This window comes from Lagenorhynchus albirostris, chromosome 3 (assembly GCF_949774975.1).
Source record: "Lagenorhynchus albirostris chromosome 3, mLagAlb1.1, whole genome shotgun sequence".
Taxonomy (NCBI): Eukaryota; Metazoa; Chordata; class Mammalia; order Artiodactyla; family Delphinidae; genus Lagenorhynchus; species Lagenorhynchus albirostris.
In genome coordinates, this window is record NC_083097.1 from 26,965,180 (window position 1) to 26,979,351 (window position 14,172).

Below are 14,172 nucleotides of genomic sequence, written 5' to 3' on the forward strand. Positions count from 1 at the left end.
CTGTATTCTATTCTATTGAGCTATTTGTCTGTTTTTATCCTAGTACCACATTGCTTTAATTACTGTAGCTTTTTAATGTTTTCAGATCAGGAAGTGTGAGTCCTCCAACTTTGTTTTTCCTTTTTTAAAACTGTTTTGACTATTAAGGACCCCTTGAAAGTCCACATGAATTTTAAGATGAATTTTTCTACTCTGCAAAAAGAGTTGTTAAGATTTTGATAGGGATTGAATTGAATCTGTAAATCAATTTGGGTAGTATGGACATCTTAACAATATTAAATCTTTCAATGCATGAACATGAGCTGTCTTTCCATTTGTGTCTTCTTTAATTTTTTCAGCAATGTTTTGTAGTTTTCAGTGTATGTCTTTCACCTCATTGGTTAGGTTTATTCCTAAGAATCTTGTTCTTTTTGATGCTATAACAAGTGGAATTGTTTTCTTAATTTCCTTTTTGGATTATTCATTGTTAGTGTATAGAAATGCAACTTTTTTTTCTAAATTTTTGAATTTTATTTCATTTATTTTTTAAACAGCATGTTCTTATTATTTATCTATTTTATACATATTAGTGTATACATGTCAATCCCAATCTCCCAATTCATACCCACCCCCCCAAGACTTTACCCACTTGGGGTCCATACATTTGTTCCCTACATCTGTGTCTGTATTTCTGCCCTGCAAACCAATTCATCTGTACCATTTTTTCTAGGTTCCACATATATATGTTAATATATGATATTTGTTTTTCTTTTTCTGACTTACTTCATTCTGTATGACAGTCTCTAGATCCGTCCACATCTCTACAAATGACTCAGTTTTATTCCTTTTTATGGCTGAGTAACATTCCATTGTATATATATACACCACATCTTCTTTATCCACTCGTCTGTCAATGGGGAATTAGGTTGCTTCCATGACCTGGCTATTGTAAATAGTGCTGCAATGAACATTGGGGTGCATGTGTTTTTTTGAATTATGGTGTTCTCTGGGTATATGCTGAGTAGTGTGATTGCTGGGTCATATGATAATTCTATTTTTAGTTTTTTAAGGAACCTTCATACTGTTCTTCATAGTGGCTGTACCAATTTACATTCCCACCAACAGTGCAAGAGGGTCCCCTTTTCTCCACACCTTCTCCAGCATTTGTTGTTTGTAGATTTTCTGATGATGCCCATTCTAACTGGTGTGAGGTGATACATCATTGTAGTTTTGATTTGCATTTCTCTAATAATTAGTGATGTTGAGCAGCTTTTCATGTGCTTCTTGGCCATCTGTATGTCTTCTTTGGAGAAATGTCTGTTTAGGTCTTCTGCCCATTTTTGGATTGGGTGGTTTGTTTTTTTAATATTGAGCTGCACGAGCTGTTTATATATTTTGGAGATTAATCCTTTGTTGGTAAATTCATTTGCAAATATTTTCTCCCATTCTGAGGGTTGTCTTTTTGTTTTGTTTGTAGCTTCCTTTGTTTTTCAAAAGCTTTTAAGTTTCATTAGGTCACATTTGTTTATTTTTGTTTTTATTTCTATTACTCTAGGATGTGGATCAAAAAAGATCTTGCTGTGATTTATGTCAAAGAGTGTTCTTCCTAAGTTTTCCTCTAAGAGTTTTAGAGTGTCCGGTCTTACATTTTGGTCTCTAATCCATTTTGAGTTTATTTTTGTGTATGGTGTTAGGGAGTGTTCTAATTTCATTCTTTTACATGTAGCTGTCCAGTTTTCCCAGCACCACTTATTGAAGAGACTGTCTTTTCTCCATTGTATATCCTTGTCTCCTTTGTCATAGATTAGTTGACCATAGGTGTGTGGGTTTATCTCTGGGCTTTCTATCCTGTTCCACTGCTCTATATTACTGTTTTTGTGCCACTACCATATTGTCTTGATTACTGTAGCTTTGTGGTATAGTCTGAAGTCAGGGAGTCTGATTCCTCCAGCTCCGCTTTTTTCCCTCAAGACCACTTTGGCTATTCGGGGTCTTTTGTGTCTCCATACAAATTTCAAGATTTTTTGTTCTAGTTCTGTAAAAAATGTCACTGGTAATTTGATAGGGATTGCATTGAATCTGTAGATTACTTTGGGTGGTAAAGTCAGTTTCACAATATTGATCCTTCCAATCCAAGAACATGGTATATCTCTCCATATGTTTGTGTCATCTTTGATTTCTTTCATCAGAGTCTTATAGTTTTCTGTTTACAGGTCTTATGTCTCCTTAGATAGGTTTATTCCTGGATATTTTATTCTTTTTGTTGCAATGGTGAATGCGATTGTTTCTTAATTTCTCTTTCTGACCTTTCGTTTTTAGTGTATAGGAATGCAAGAGATTTCTGTGTGTTAAATTTGCATCCTGCAACTTTACGAAATTCATTGATTAGCTCTGGTAGTTTGCTGGTGGCATCTTTACGATTCTCTATGTACAATATCATGTCATCTGCAAACAGTGACAGTTTTACTTCTTCTTTTCCAATTTGTATTCCTTTTATTTCTTTTTCTTCTCTGATTGCCATGGCATGGACTTCCAAAACTATGTTGAATAATAGTGGTGAGAGTGGGCATCCTTGTCTTTTTCCTGATCTTAGAGGAAATGCATTCAGTTTTTCACCATTGACAATGATGTTTGCTATGGGTTTGTTGTATACAGCCGTTATTATGTTGAGGTAGGTTCCCTCTATACCCACTTTCTGGACAGTTTTTATCATAAATAGATGTTGAATTTTGTCAAAAGCTTTTTCTGCATCTATTGAGATGATTGTATGGTTTTTATTCTTCAATTTGTTAATATGGTGTATCACATTGATTGATTTGCATATATTGAAGAATCCTTGCTTCCCTGGGATAAATCCCACTTGATCATGGTGTATGATCCTTTTAATGTGTTGGGTTCTGTTTGCTAGTATTTTGTTGAGGATTTTTGCATCTATATTCATCAGTGATATTGGTCTGTAATTTTCTTTGTAGAATCGTTGTCTGGTTTTGGTATCAGGGTGATGGTGGCCTCATAGAATGAGTTTGGGAGTGGTCCTTCCAATTTTTTGGAAGAGTTTGAGAAGGATGGGTGTTAGCTCTTCTCTAAATGTTCCATAGAATTCACCTGTGAAGCCATCTGGTCCTGGACTTCTGTTTGTTGGAAAATTTTTAATCACAGTTTCAATTTCATTACTTGTGATTGGTCTGTTCATATTTTTTTATTTCTTCCTGGTTCAGTCTTGGAAGGTTATGTCTTTCTAAGAATTTGTCCATTTCTTCCAGGTTGTCCATTTTACTGGAGTTTCTTGTAGGAGTTTCTTATGATGCTTTGTAGTTCTCCTGAGTCCATTGTAACTTCTCCTTTTTCATTTCTAATTTTATTGATTTGAGTCCTCTCCCTGTTTTTCTTGATGAGTCTGGCTAATGGTTTATCAATTTCGTTTATCTTCTCAAAGAACAAGCTTTTAATTTTATTGATCTTTGCTATTGTTTTCTTTTTTTCTACTTCATTTACTTCTGCTCTGATCTTGATTTCTTTACTTCTATTAACTTTGGGTTTTGTTTGTTCTTCTTTTTCTAGTTCCTTTAGGTGTAAGGTTAGATTGTTTATTTGAGATTTTTCTTGTTTCTTGAGGTAGGATTGTATTGCTATAAACTTCCTTCTTAGAACTGCTTTTGCTGCATCCCATAGGTTTTGGATTGTCGTGTTTTCATTGTCATTTGTCTCTAGGTATTTTTTGATTTCCTTTTTGATTTCTTCAGTGATCTCTTGGTTATTTAGTAACATATTGTTTAGCCCCCATGTGTTTGTGTTTTATACCATTTTTTCCCTGTAATTGATTTCTAATCTCATAGCATTGTAGTCAGAAAAGATGCTTGATATGATTTCAATTTTCTTAAATTTACTGAGGCTTGACTTCTGACCCAAGATATGATCTATCCTGGAGAATGTTCCATGTGCACTGGAGAAGAAAGTGTAATCTGGTTTTTTTGGATGGAATGTCCTATAAATATCAATTAAATCTATCTGGTCTATTGGTTCATTTAAAGCTTGTGTTTCCTTATTTATTTTCTGTCTTGATGATCTGTCCTTTGGTGTAAATGAGGTGTTAAAGTCCCCCACTATTATTGTTTTACTGTTGATATCCTCTTTTATAGCTGTTAGCAGTTGCCTTATGTATTGAGGTGCTCCTATGTTGGGTGCATATATATTTATAATTGTTATATCTTCTTCTTGCATTGATCCCTTGATCATTATATACTGTCATTCCTTGTCTCTTATAGCATTCTTTATTTTAAGGTTTATTTTATCTGATATGAGTATTGCTATTCCAGCTTTCTTTGATTTCCATTTGCATGGAATATCTTTTTCCATCCCCTCACTTTTAGTCTGTATGTGTCCCTAGGTCTGAAGTGGGTCTCTTGTAGACAGTATATATATGGGTCCTGTTTTTGTATCCATTCAGCAAGACTGTGTCTTTTGGTTGGAGCATTTAATCCATTCACGTTTAAGGTAATTATCGATACGTATGTTCCTGTTACCATTTTCTTAATTGTTATGGGTTTGTTTTTGTAGATCCTTTTCTTCTCTTGTGTTTCCCACTCAGAGAAGTTCCTTTAGCATTTGTTGTAGAGCTGGTTTGGTGGTGCTGAATTCTTTTAGCTTTTGCTTGTCTGTAAAGCTTTTGATTTCTCCATCGAATCTGAATGAGATCCTTGCCAAGTAAGGTAATCTTGGTTGTAGGTTCTTCCCTTGCATCTCTTTAAATATGTCATACCACTCCCTTCTGGCTTGTAGAGTTTCTGCTGAGAAATCAGCTGTTAACCTTATGGGAGTTCTCTTGTATGTTATTTGTTGTTTTTCCCTTGTTGCTTTCAATAATTTTTCTTTGTCTTTAATTTTTGTCAGTTTGATTATTATGTGTCTTGGCATGTTTCTCCTTGGGTTTATCTCTGTGCTTCCTGGACTTGGGTGGCCATTTCCTTTCTCATGTTAGGGAAGTTTTCAACTATAATCTCTTCAAATATTTTCTCAGGTTCTTTCTCTCTCTCTTCTCCTTCTAGGACCCCTATAAAGAGGATGTTGTTTCATTTAATGTTGTCCCAGAGATGTCTTAGGCTGTCTTCATTTCTTTTCATCTTCTTTCTTTATTCCGTTCTGCAGCAGTGAATTCCACCATTCTGTCTTCCAGGTCACTTATCCATTCTTCTTCCTCAGTTATTCTGCTTTTGATTCCCTCTAATGTATTTTTCATTTCAGTTATTGTATTGTTCATCTCTGTTTGTTTGTTCTTTAATTCTTCTAGGTGTTTGTTCTTTAATTCTCCTTGGTCTTTGTTAAACATTTCTTGCATCTTCTCAATCTTTGTCTCCATTCTTTTTCTGAGGTCCTGGATCATCTTCACTATCATTATTCTGAATTCTTGTATTGGAAGGTTGCTGATCTTCACTTCATTTAGTTGTTTATCTGGGGTTTCATCTTATTCCTTCATCTGGTACAGAGTCCTCTGCCTTTTCATTTTGTCTATCTTTCTGTGAATGTGGTTTTCCTTCCACAGGCTGCAGAATTGTAGTTCTTCTTGCTTCTTCTGTCTGCCCTCTGGTGGATGAGGCTATCTAAGAGGCTTGTGCAAGCTTCCTCATGGGAGGCACCGGTGGTGCATACAGCTGGGTGTTGCTCTGGTGGGCAGAGCTCAGTAAAACTTTAATCTGCTTTTCTGCTGATGGGTAGGGCTGGGTTACCTCCCTGTTGGTTGTTTGGCCTGAGGCAAACCAGCACTGGAGCCTAGCCAGCTATTTGGTGGGGCTAATTGTGAACTCTGGGAGGGGTCACGCCAAAGGGTACTTCCCAGAACTTCTGCTGTCAGTGTCCTTGTCCCTGTGGTGAGCCATAGCCACCCCCTGCCTCTGCAGGAGACCCTCCAACACTAGCAGTTAGGTCTTTTTCAGTCTCCTATGGGGTCACTGCTCCTTCCCCTGGGTCCTGATGTGCACAGTACTTTGTGTGTCCCCTTCAAGAGTGGAGTCTCTGTTTCCCCCAGTGCTGTCAAAGTCCTGCAATGAAATCCCGCTAGCCTTCAAAGTCTGATTTTCTAGGAATACCTCCTCCCATTGCTGGACCCCCAGGTTGGGAAACCTGATGTGGGACTCAGAACCTTCACTCCATTGGGTGGACTTCTGTGGTATAAGTGTTCTCCAGTTTGTGAGTTACCCACCCAGCAGTTATGGGATTTGATTTTATTGTGATTGTGCCCCTCCTACCATCTCATTGTGGCTTCTCCTTTGTCTTTGGATGTGCGGTATTTTTTTTGTGAGTTCCAGTGTCTTCCTGTCGATGATTGTTCAGCAGTTAGTTGTGATTCTGGTGTTCTCACAAGAGGGAGTGAGTGCACATCCTTCTATTCCACCATCTTGAACCCAAAAGCCAAAATGCAACTATTTTTTGCATGTTGATTTTGTATCACAAAAGTTTGCTGTACTTGTTGATTAGTTTCTTTTTTTTGTGGAATCTTTAGGGGTTTTTTTTGTGTGTGTGAGATTTTTAAGCTTTTCTACATATAAGATCATGTCATCTATGAACAGAGATAATTTATTTCTTCCTTTCCCATTTGGAGACTTTTTATTTCTTTTTCTTGCCTAATTCCTCTGGCTAGGAATTCCAATATTATTTTGAATAGAGGTATCCTTGCCTTGCTCTCTTAGAGGAAAACTTTCAGTCTTTCACAGTGGAGTATGATATTAGCTGTGGTCTTTTCATAAATGGCTTTTATTATGTTGAGCTACATTCCTTCTCTTCCTAGTTTGTTGAGTGTTTGGTATAAAACCTTGATAATTATATGACATTTGAAATGCTGTTAAAGATGAGGTGAAATGCATTTTTGAAGAGTATTTCTGGAGAGCAGTTTGATATTATCTACTGAAACTAAAAATTTGTATAATTTATGCCCCAGAAATTGGCATTTACCCTAGTGAATGCTATCACAAATGTTTAAGGGAATATGTTTGAGGTTCATTGTAATATTGTTGTAATAGCAAAAATCTTGGCAGCAACCTAAATGACTATCTGTAGGAGAACAGCCAAAAAAAAAAAAGCAAAAGCAGAAACATAAACACAAATAAAACCAAAGTGGAGCATTATACTACAAAATGTTACATGATTGTTTAAAAGGCAGGAGGCCAATCTCATTGTACCAAGATGCACAGAGTTCCAAATCATGTTTGAGTGAAATAGGTCACACTGCTTGAAGCCAATGTACGTATCAACTAAATTCACAGGTAGGTTAAACTGAACCTCAACTTCAACAGATGTAGCCCTTGTTATCCATGCATTTTCCCCCATCTAACTCTCTTAATAATTATGTGGGGTAAACAGTATTATTCTTACTTTACAATGAGAAAACTGAGCTCAGTGAAGGTAAGTAATTTGCTCAAGTTCACAGAAGTAATCATAGGTAAATCAGAGTAATCAGTTTTAGCGCAAAGCCTGGGCCTGTAACCATTATAGCGTGCTGTCTTTACAATTTACAAGACTGTAGTGTAGTCAAATAAGATGATATATGAAAAAGTACCATGTGCTTATAAGAATGTAACACACCAAGGGCTTCCCTGGTGGCGTAGTGGTTGAGAGTCTGCCTGCCGATGCAGGGGACATGGGTTCGTGCCCCGGTCTGGGAGGATCCCACGTGCCGCAGAGCGGCTGGGCCCGTGAGCCATGGCCGCTGAGCCTGTGCGTCCGGAGCCTGTGCTCCGCAGCGGGAGAGGCCACAACAGTGAGAGGCCCGCGTACCGCCAAAAAAAAAAAAAAAAAAAGAATGTAACACACCAAGAAGGGTCAGTTAAAAAAAAAAAAGTTGAATACCAGAAATCATCATACTGTTTGAGAAGATATTGTAACATATTTTTTCAATGTTTTGTTTTAAATCTGATTTTTTGTCAGTTAAATAAAGATATCTGGGCTTGTGAGCTGACTCAGCATCCTTTTATTTGGCCATTAATATGTGAGATACATAAAGATTAGGACTTTCCTTAAAGATACAGCTGATGTAGAAGAGAGCAGATTTTATGAGAAATAACACCTAGAACCTGAATCCTTCCCAAAGGAGGGCAATTCCATTTCTTATTGAGATTAAAATCATCCTGAGAGGTATGGTGAATATTGGAAGAAAAAACTGTTTTGAAAATATGTATATACCCCAGAGTTAAGAAATGCCTTTACTGCCAAAAGCTGAAGGTATAAGGGAAGAGTAGCAGAAACATATTTTATTCAAAGATTAGAGTTTAACTCATACTGTAGGGTAATTATTGACAGCATTGATAGACAAGTCTATCACAAAGTGTGATAATTAATAGTAATAATCTTTATTTGGTCTTTTTGATTTGTTAATCTGGAATTTTGAAATATAAAATGATGGACAGATGTAAAAAAGCAATTTCTTTGTGATCTCTTTTAGCCATGAACTCAGACTTCCAAAGGGAACAAACATGAAAACATGCTATTGGACATTTGTAAAGCTCTTACATCCCTCCACTAATTAGCGCAACATATTGGGAAAGGAAAATGCAATTTCTATATTGCCCATGAGAAAATATATTAAGAGATCAGCTATGAGAAAAATGTCACACAGCATTTCATAAACACTGAAGAAAAAAATCCCCTATCTGTAGGAATTACTGCAATGATAACTAGACCATATAATCCAAACAATAAATTTAATTAATATGTCACTACTGAATGGCAATATTAATTTAGAGACAGTCCCTAGGAATAACATAGAAACTTAGATCACTATTCATGCCATTTCTCCACCTTTCTCTCATTTTCATCTAAAAATCTAAATTTTGAATTTTAAGGATGGATCACTATGGTAGATATGTGTCCAGAGTATTCACTGACTTAGTCACCCATTCAATCCATTACCAAGAGATTAAGCTATCGTGTGCCAGACACTGTTCTAGGCCTACATGAGGATACAGTGGTGAGGAGGTAGAAAAGAACTTTGACCTATTGTAGCTTAGAGATGATGACACTGGACATTTAAATCAGAACAACACGGTGGAGTAAAGCCTATAGTAGGACAGATCTGTGAAATGTATAAGCATGTTTTAGAGTTTCTTGGAAATACTTGTGGAGAGGACTAAACTTTTGAAAGCACACAGGAAGAGGATTTAGACAGTTATTGGTCATTCATATGAGGGCTATTTCTCCTGTAGGTAGGAGAACTTGGAAACATACATTCCACTTATTTTAGAAGAAAAATTAAACATTTTCACGAATTCAGGTTGGCCTTTGATTTAAAGAAAGAGAATTGAGTTGGCTTCAGACTTGTGCCACACTGGTCCAAACCTGTGACGCCAACCCAACGTCAAGGAATTTAACACGCTAGATTTAAAATATCCCTACCCAATACATGAATGGTTATTAGTGTTTAATACCAGGCAATGGGCATTTTAAAATGAATTATAAAGAAAGCTGGAAAATCCTGTTAAAATTTAACTATCAGTTACATATCCTTTTTAAACCTTGTGACTTTACAATTATATTTAACTTGGAACTAACAGACTCCTGACTTCCTCTTCTTAAAAGAAGATGAATGTCTTAACTCTGCTCTCTTATGTTGGCCAAGTGTAGTGACAAAATACCATATAAAGAACCACTGGCTGTCAAAAAACTAAGCGATACCAATTGCAAAATACTGAAAAATAGAAATTGAGCAATGATGAAGAGTTCTATTGACTTTATCCCTCCAAAATAATTTTGCATAAAATCTAGGAACTCTTTAAATTCAAAATTGGGGAAGAAAAATGGAGACGTGGACTATCATGCAAAAGTAAAGACTATTACACAATTTCCTTTAAACGTGATCATCATTTCTTTAAATACATGTGTTGAAAATAAACCTGTGTCATATCTAGGCAGGAAAATGTCAGAAATTTCAGGATTTGTGTCTTTCATGTTTTTAACCTCCTATAACAGTCATATTAATCTAAACTTCCAAGATGCCAATATCTGGGTTTAAGAGACATCATCACACTGAAAAGGTGGACTCTGTTGTAACTGCTTATTAAAAACAAACCAGGCCAAACTTGTGGTTTAAAAATTGGGACCAGATGCTGCTTAATAAGCATGAAATGCTTTTGGCGTTACAAACGAGAACCAGGTGTGGAGAAAAGCAGCTTGGAGCTGAGCATGGCCACCTACAAGCAGGGCTCATCTTCCTCCCAAAGGGTGAGAGTCAGTCATCAACTATACAACCTGGCCACTGTCTTCTCCTCCTGAGTGCAAAGGAAAAACTGAGCATTTGAAAGTAGAGGAGAACATGATGCCTGTCTCTTTAAAATTATGTTTGTGTTCTGAAATCAAACTGCCTAAAAGTAGACAGGGAGGAAATGAATCCACAATGGCAATGCAGTTATTAGAGCTTCTGAATAGAATGTCTGCTTCCCTAAGTGCCCAGACATGAAGGGTACCAAATGATCAGCAAGGTGATTCTGACTTTTACTTTAACAAACCTGTCTCTTTTAGTGAATGCTGGGGGTGTGGGGGGTGTGGAGGGCAGTGGGACTGGGAACTGGGTGACCTCTAGCAAGTCATCTCTCTGGGTCTTGTCTGTAAAATGTGGGGGTGGGGCCTTACACTCTAAGGTCACTCTCAGGAAGAGGGCTCTATGGTGTTATCTCCAAAATGTGTCTGTGCTCTGATTTATTGGCTCTGACTTCAAAGGAGCAGGATAAACAAATCTGTTGCCCAAGAAAAAAATCAGTTCTGCTGTTTTCCCCTCTATTCATACAAACTCATTAAAGCAGAGTTTTCTAAGCCTGAATATCTCTCAGTTGTCCTTCGATGGGTCTGTTAAAGAATCCCTCCCTGGCTGAGAAACAGTAGTAGGAGACAGTGTCCTCAAGGGGCTGACAATGTTAAAACCCAGCGGTGGCCAATTTTCATCATATGCCAGAATCATTTGAAGGGCTTGTTAAAATACAGATAACTAGGTCCCACCTTTAGAATTTCTGATTCAGTAAGTCTGGAGTGGGGCCCAAGAATTTGCATTTCTAACAAGTCCCCAAGTGATACTGATGCTGTTGGTATCATATCAGGGCTCATGCTTTAAGAACCATTGTCGTACTGAGAACCTAAAGATACCAGTAGTTTAGGTGAACAAGCATGACATTATTATCTTAGAGCCATTGCTATTTCTATTGGATCTTGAAATGTAACACTCTGTTAGGCACCACAGAATATAAATAACTTAACATATGAAGATATCTTTCAAACTATGTCCCTGATATTTTTCTGCGTTTGTGTAGGACTAAATACATACCGAAAAGAGCCTACTGGCAAACTCATAGTATTGAGATTCAAGTTATATTGGCTATCATCCCCAACTGTTCTCAGGACAGGTTACTTGAGCTCCTTGTTAAAAAATTAAGAATTTCAAGATGGTAACAGCAGAGTATTAAGCCAAGCACAGGGCCTTTCTGGGCACAGGACTCTGTAACTGCACAGGTCACAAAACCGTGAAGCTGGTCCTACCTTCTCCTACCCTTCGGATTAGGAACACGGGTTCTATAAGAACCGGCTTCTAGGAGTCAGAGTGAGGTTTTGAAGGGCAGCAGAGAAGACAGGGCAGCCAGTGCTTCCACCCAGGAGTAACTGAGAACATTTGTCATCAATAACAAAAGTTAAGCACCTACTGAATAATTCAGTCCATTATATCATTCAAAGAGAGTTAAGACTCAGATTCTGCCTACAGAAATTTGTAATTTGATGGAAAAACAGAATATACATTTCAGCCCCATGAAGGCAAGGAAATATTGGGTTTATTTACCACTGTATGCCTAATATCTAGCACAGTGCTTAAACAAAGTAGATGTCATTGTACATTGAGTGAAGGAGAGAATTTATCTCTAGTGATTGTTTATGGGCAGGGTATCTAGTTAAAGAATGAGCATTCTCAATAATTAGAATGAGAATGTTTATTGACATCAGGTTAGAGAGCAGTGGGTTCCTTTAATATATTCAGTACTCAATAAATATTTGCTGAACTACCTTGGATTGCAGGAGACAGCACAAACTGGTAAAGGAAGAACTCATCATTAAGAAAAAGAAACAAAACCTGAAAATAAAACCTGAGCTCAGAAGACTTGGGTTTGAACGTCAGTTTTGTCAATCACCGGTTGTGAGAATTAACACCATTCATCATTTTTCTGAAGTTTTACTCTTAACTTTCCTTACCTGAAGAAGTGAGAAAAGCAAGAGCGTACAATGTTGACATAGCCTAATTTCAAGGAGACATACCACCATTGCCTCAAATCTATATTTTCACATGAAATCTCCTAATTTTTAAACACTGGCAAATAAATAAAAATTGGAAAAACATTATGATGCTGGAAAGAAAGTAATTGTGGACCCCAGGGCTGCCAGTTTACCTTCTCTGACTTAGTAGGAGGGATGAGCTTGCACCGGTTAAGGTGAAGCTGGGGGAGGGGTGTGAGGAGCGATAAAGAGGAGTTAGAACACAGAGGAGCTTGAGTGGCAGGCCCGCTGGATATCGGATTAATTATTTAATCAAAGATAATTCAGAGACCTAATCCACACATATATTCATTCATTAATTTGACAACTATTTAGCAGTTTCTATGATGTGCCAGGCACTATGTGAAGCAATGGGGATGTACCATGAGTGTCTTAGTCAGCTCAGGCTGCAACAACAAAAAAATAGGGTGGGAGAGACCTTCAAGATGGTGAAGGAGTAAGATGTGAAGATCACCTTCCTCCCCACAAATACCTCAGAAATACATCTACGTGTGGAACAATGCCTACAGAACACCTACTGAATGCTGGCAGAAGACCTCACACTTCCCAAAAGGCAAGAAACTCCCCACGTACCTGGGTAGGGCAAAAAAAAAAAAAAGAAAAACCAGAGACAAAAGAATAGGGACGGCACCTGCACCTCTGGGAGAGAGCTGTGAAGGAGGAAAAGTTTCCACACACTAGGAAGCCCCTTCACTGGCAGAGACAGGGGGGTGGCAGGGGGAAGCTTTGGAGCCACAGAGGAGAGCACAGCCACAGGGGTGCGGAGGGCAAAGCGGGGAGATTCCCACACAGAGGATCAGTTCCAACCAGCACTCACCAGCCTGACAGGCTTGTCTGCTCACTGGCTAGGTGGGTGGGGGCTGGGAGCTGAGGCTCAGTCTTCGGAGGTCAGATCCCAGGGAGAGAACTGGGGTTGGCTGCGTGAACACAGCCTGAAGGGGGCTAATGGACAACAGCTAGCTGGGAGGGAGTCCAGGAAAAAGTCTGGAACTGCCTAAGAGGCAAGAGACCATTGTTTTGGGGTGCGTGAGGAGAGGGGATACAGAGTACCGTCTAAATGAGCTCCAGAGATGGGCGTGAGCCGCGGCTACCAGCGTGGACACCAGAGACGAGCATGAGATGCTAAGGCTGCTAGTGCAGCCACCATGAAGCCTGTGTACAAGCACAGGTCGCTATCCACACCTCCCCACCCAGGAGCCTGTGCAGCCCGCCAACTGCCAGGGTCCCGTGATCCAGGGACAACTTCCCTGGGAGAACACACGGCGTGCCTCAGGCTGTTGCAACATAATGCTGGCATCTGCCACCGTACGCTCGCCCAGCATTCCGTACCCCTCCCTTCCCAGGGCCTGAGTGAGCCAGGGCCCCCTAATTAGCTGCTTCTTTAAGCCTGTTTGGTCTGGGCAGGGAATAGACACCCTCTGCAGACCTACACGCAGAGGCGGGGCCAAATCCAAAGCTGAACCCCAGGAGCTGTGCGAACAGAGAAGAGAAAGGGAAATCTCTCCCAGCAGCCTCAGGAGCAGCAGATTAAATTTCCAAAATCAACTTGATGTACCAGAATCTGTGGAATACCTGAATAGACAATGAATCACCCAAAAATTGAGGCGGTGGGCTTTGGGAGCAACTGTAGACTTGGGGTTTGCTTTCTGCATCTAATTTGTTTCTGGTTTTATGTTTATTTTAGTTTAGTATTTAGAATCTATTATCATCGGTAGATTTGTTAATGGATTTGGTTGCTCTTTTCCTTTTTCTTTTAAATATATAGACATATATATTTTTTCCAATTTCTTTTTTTTGTGAGTGTGTATGTGTATGCTTCTTTGTGTGATTTTGTCTGTACAGCTTTCCTTTTACCATTTGTTTTAGGGTTCTGTCTGCTTTTTTTTTTTTAGTATAGTT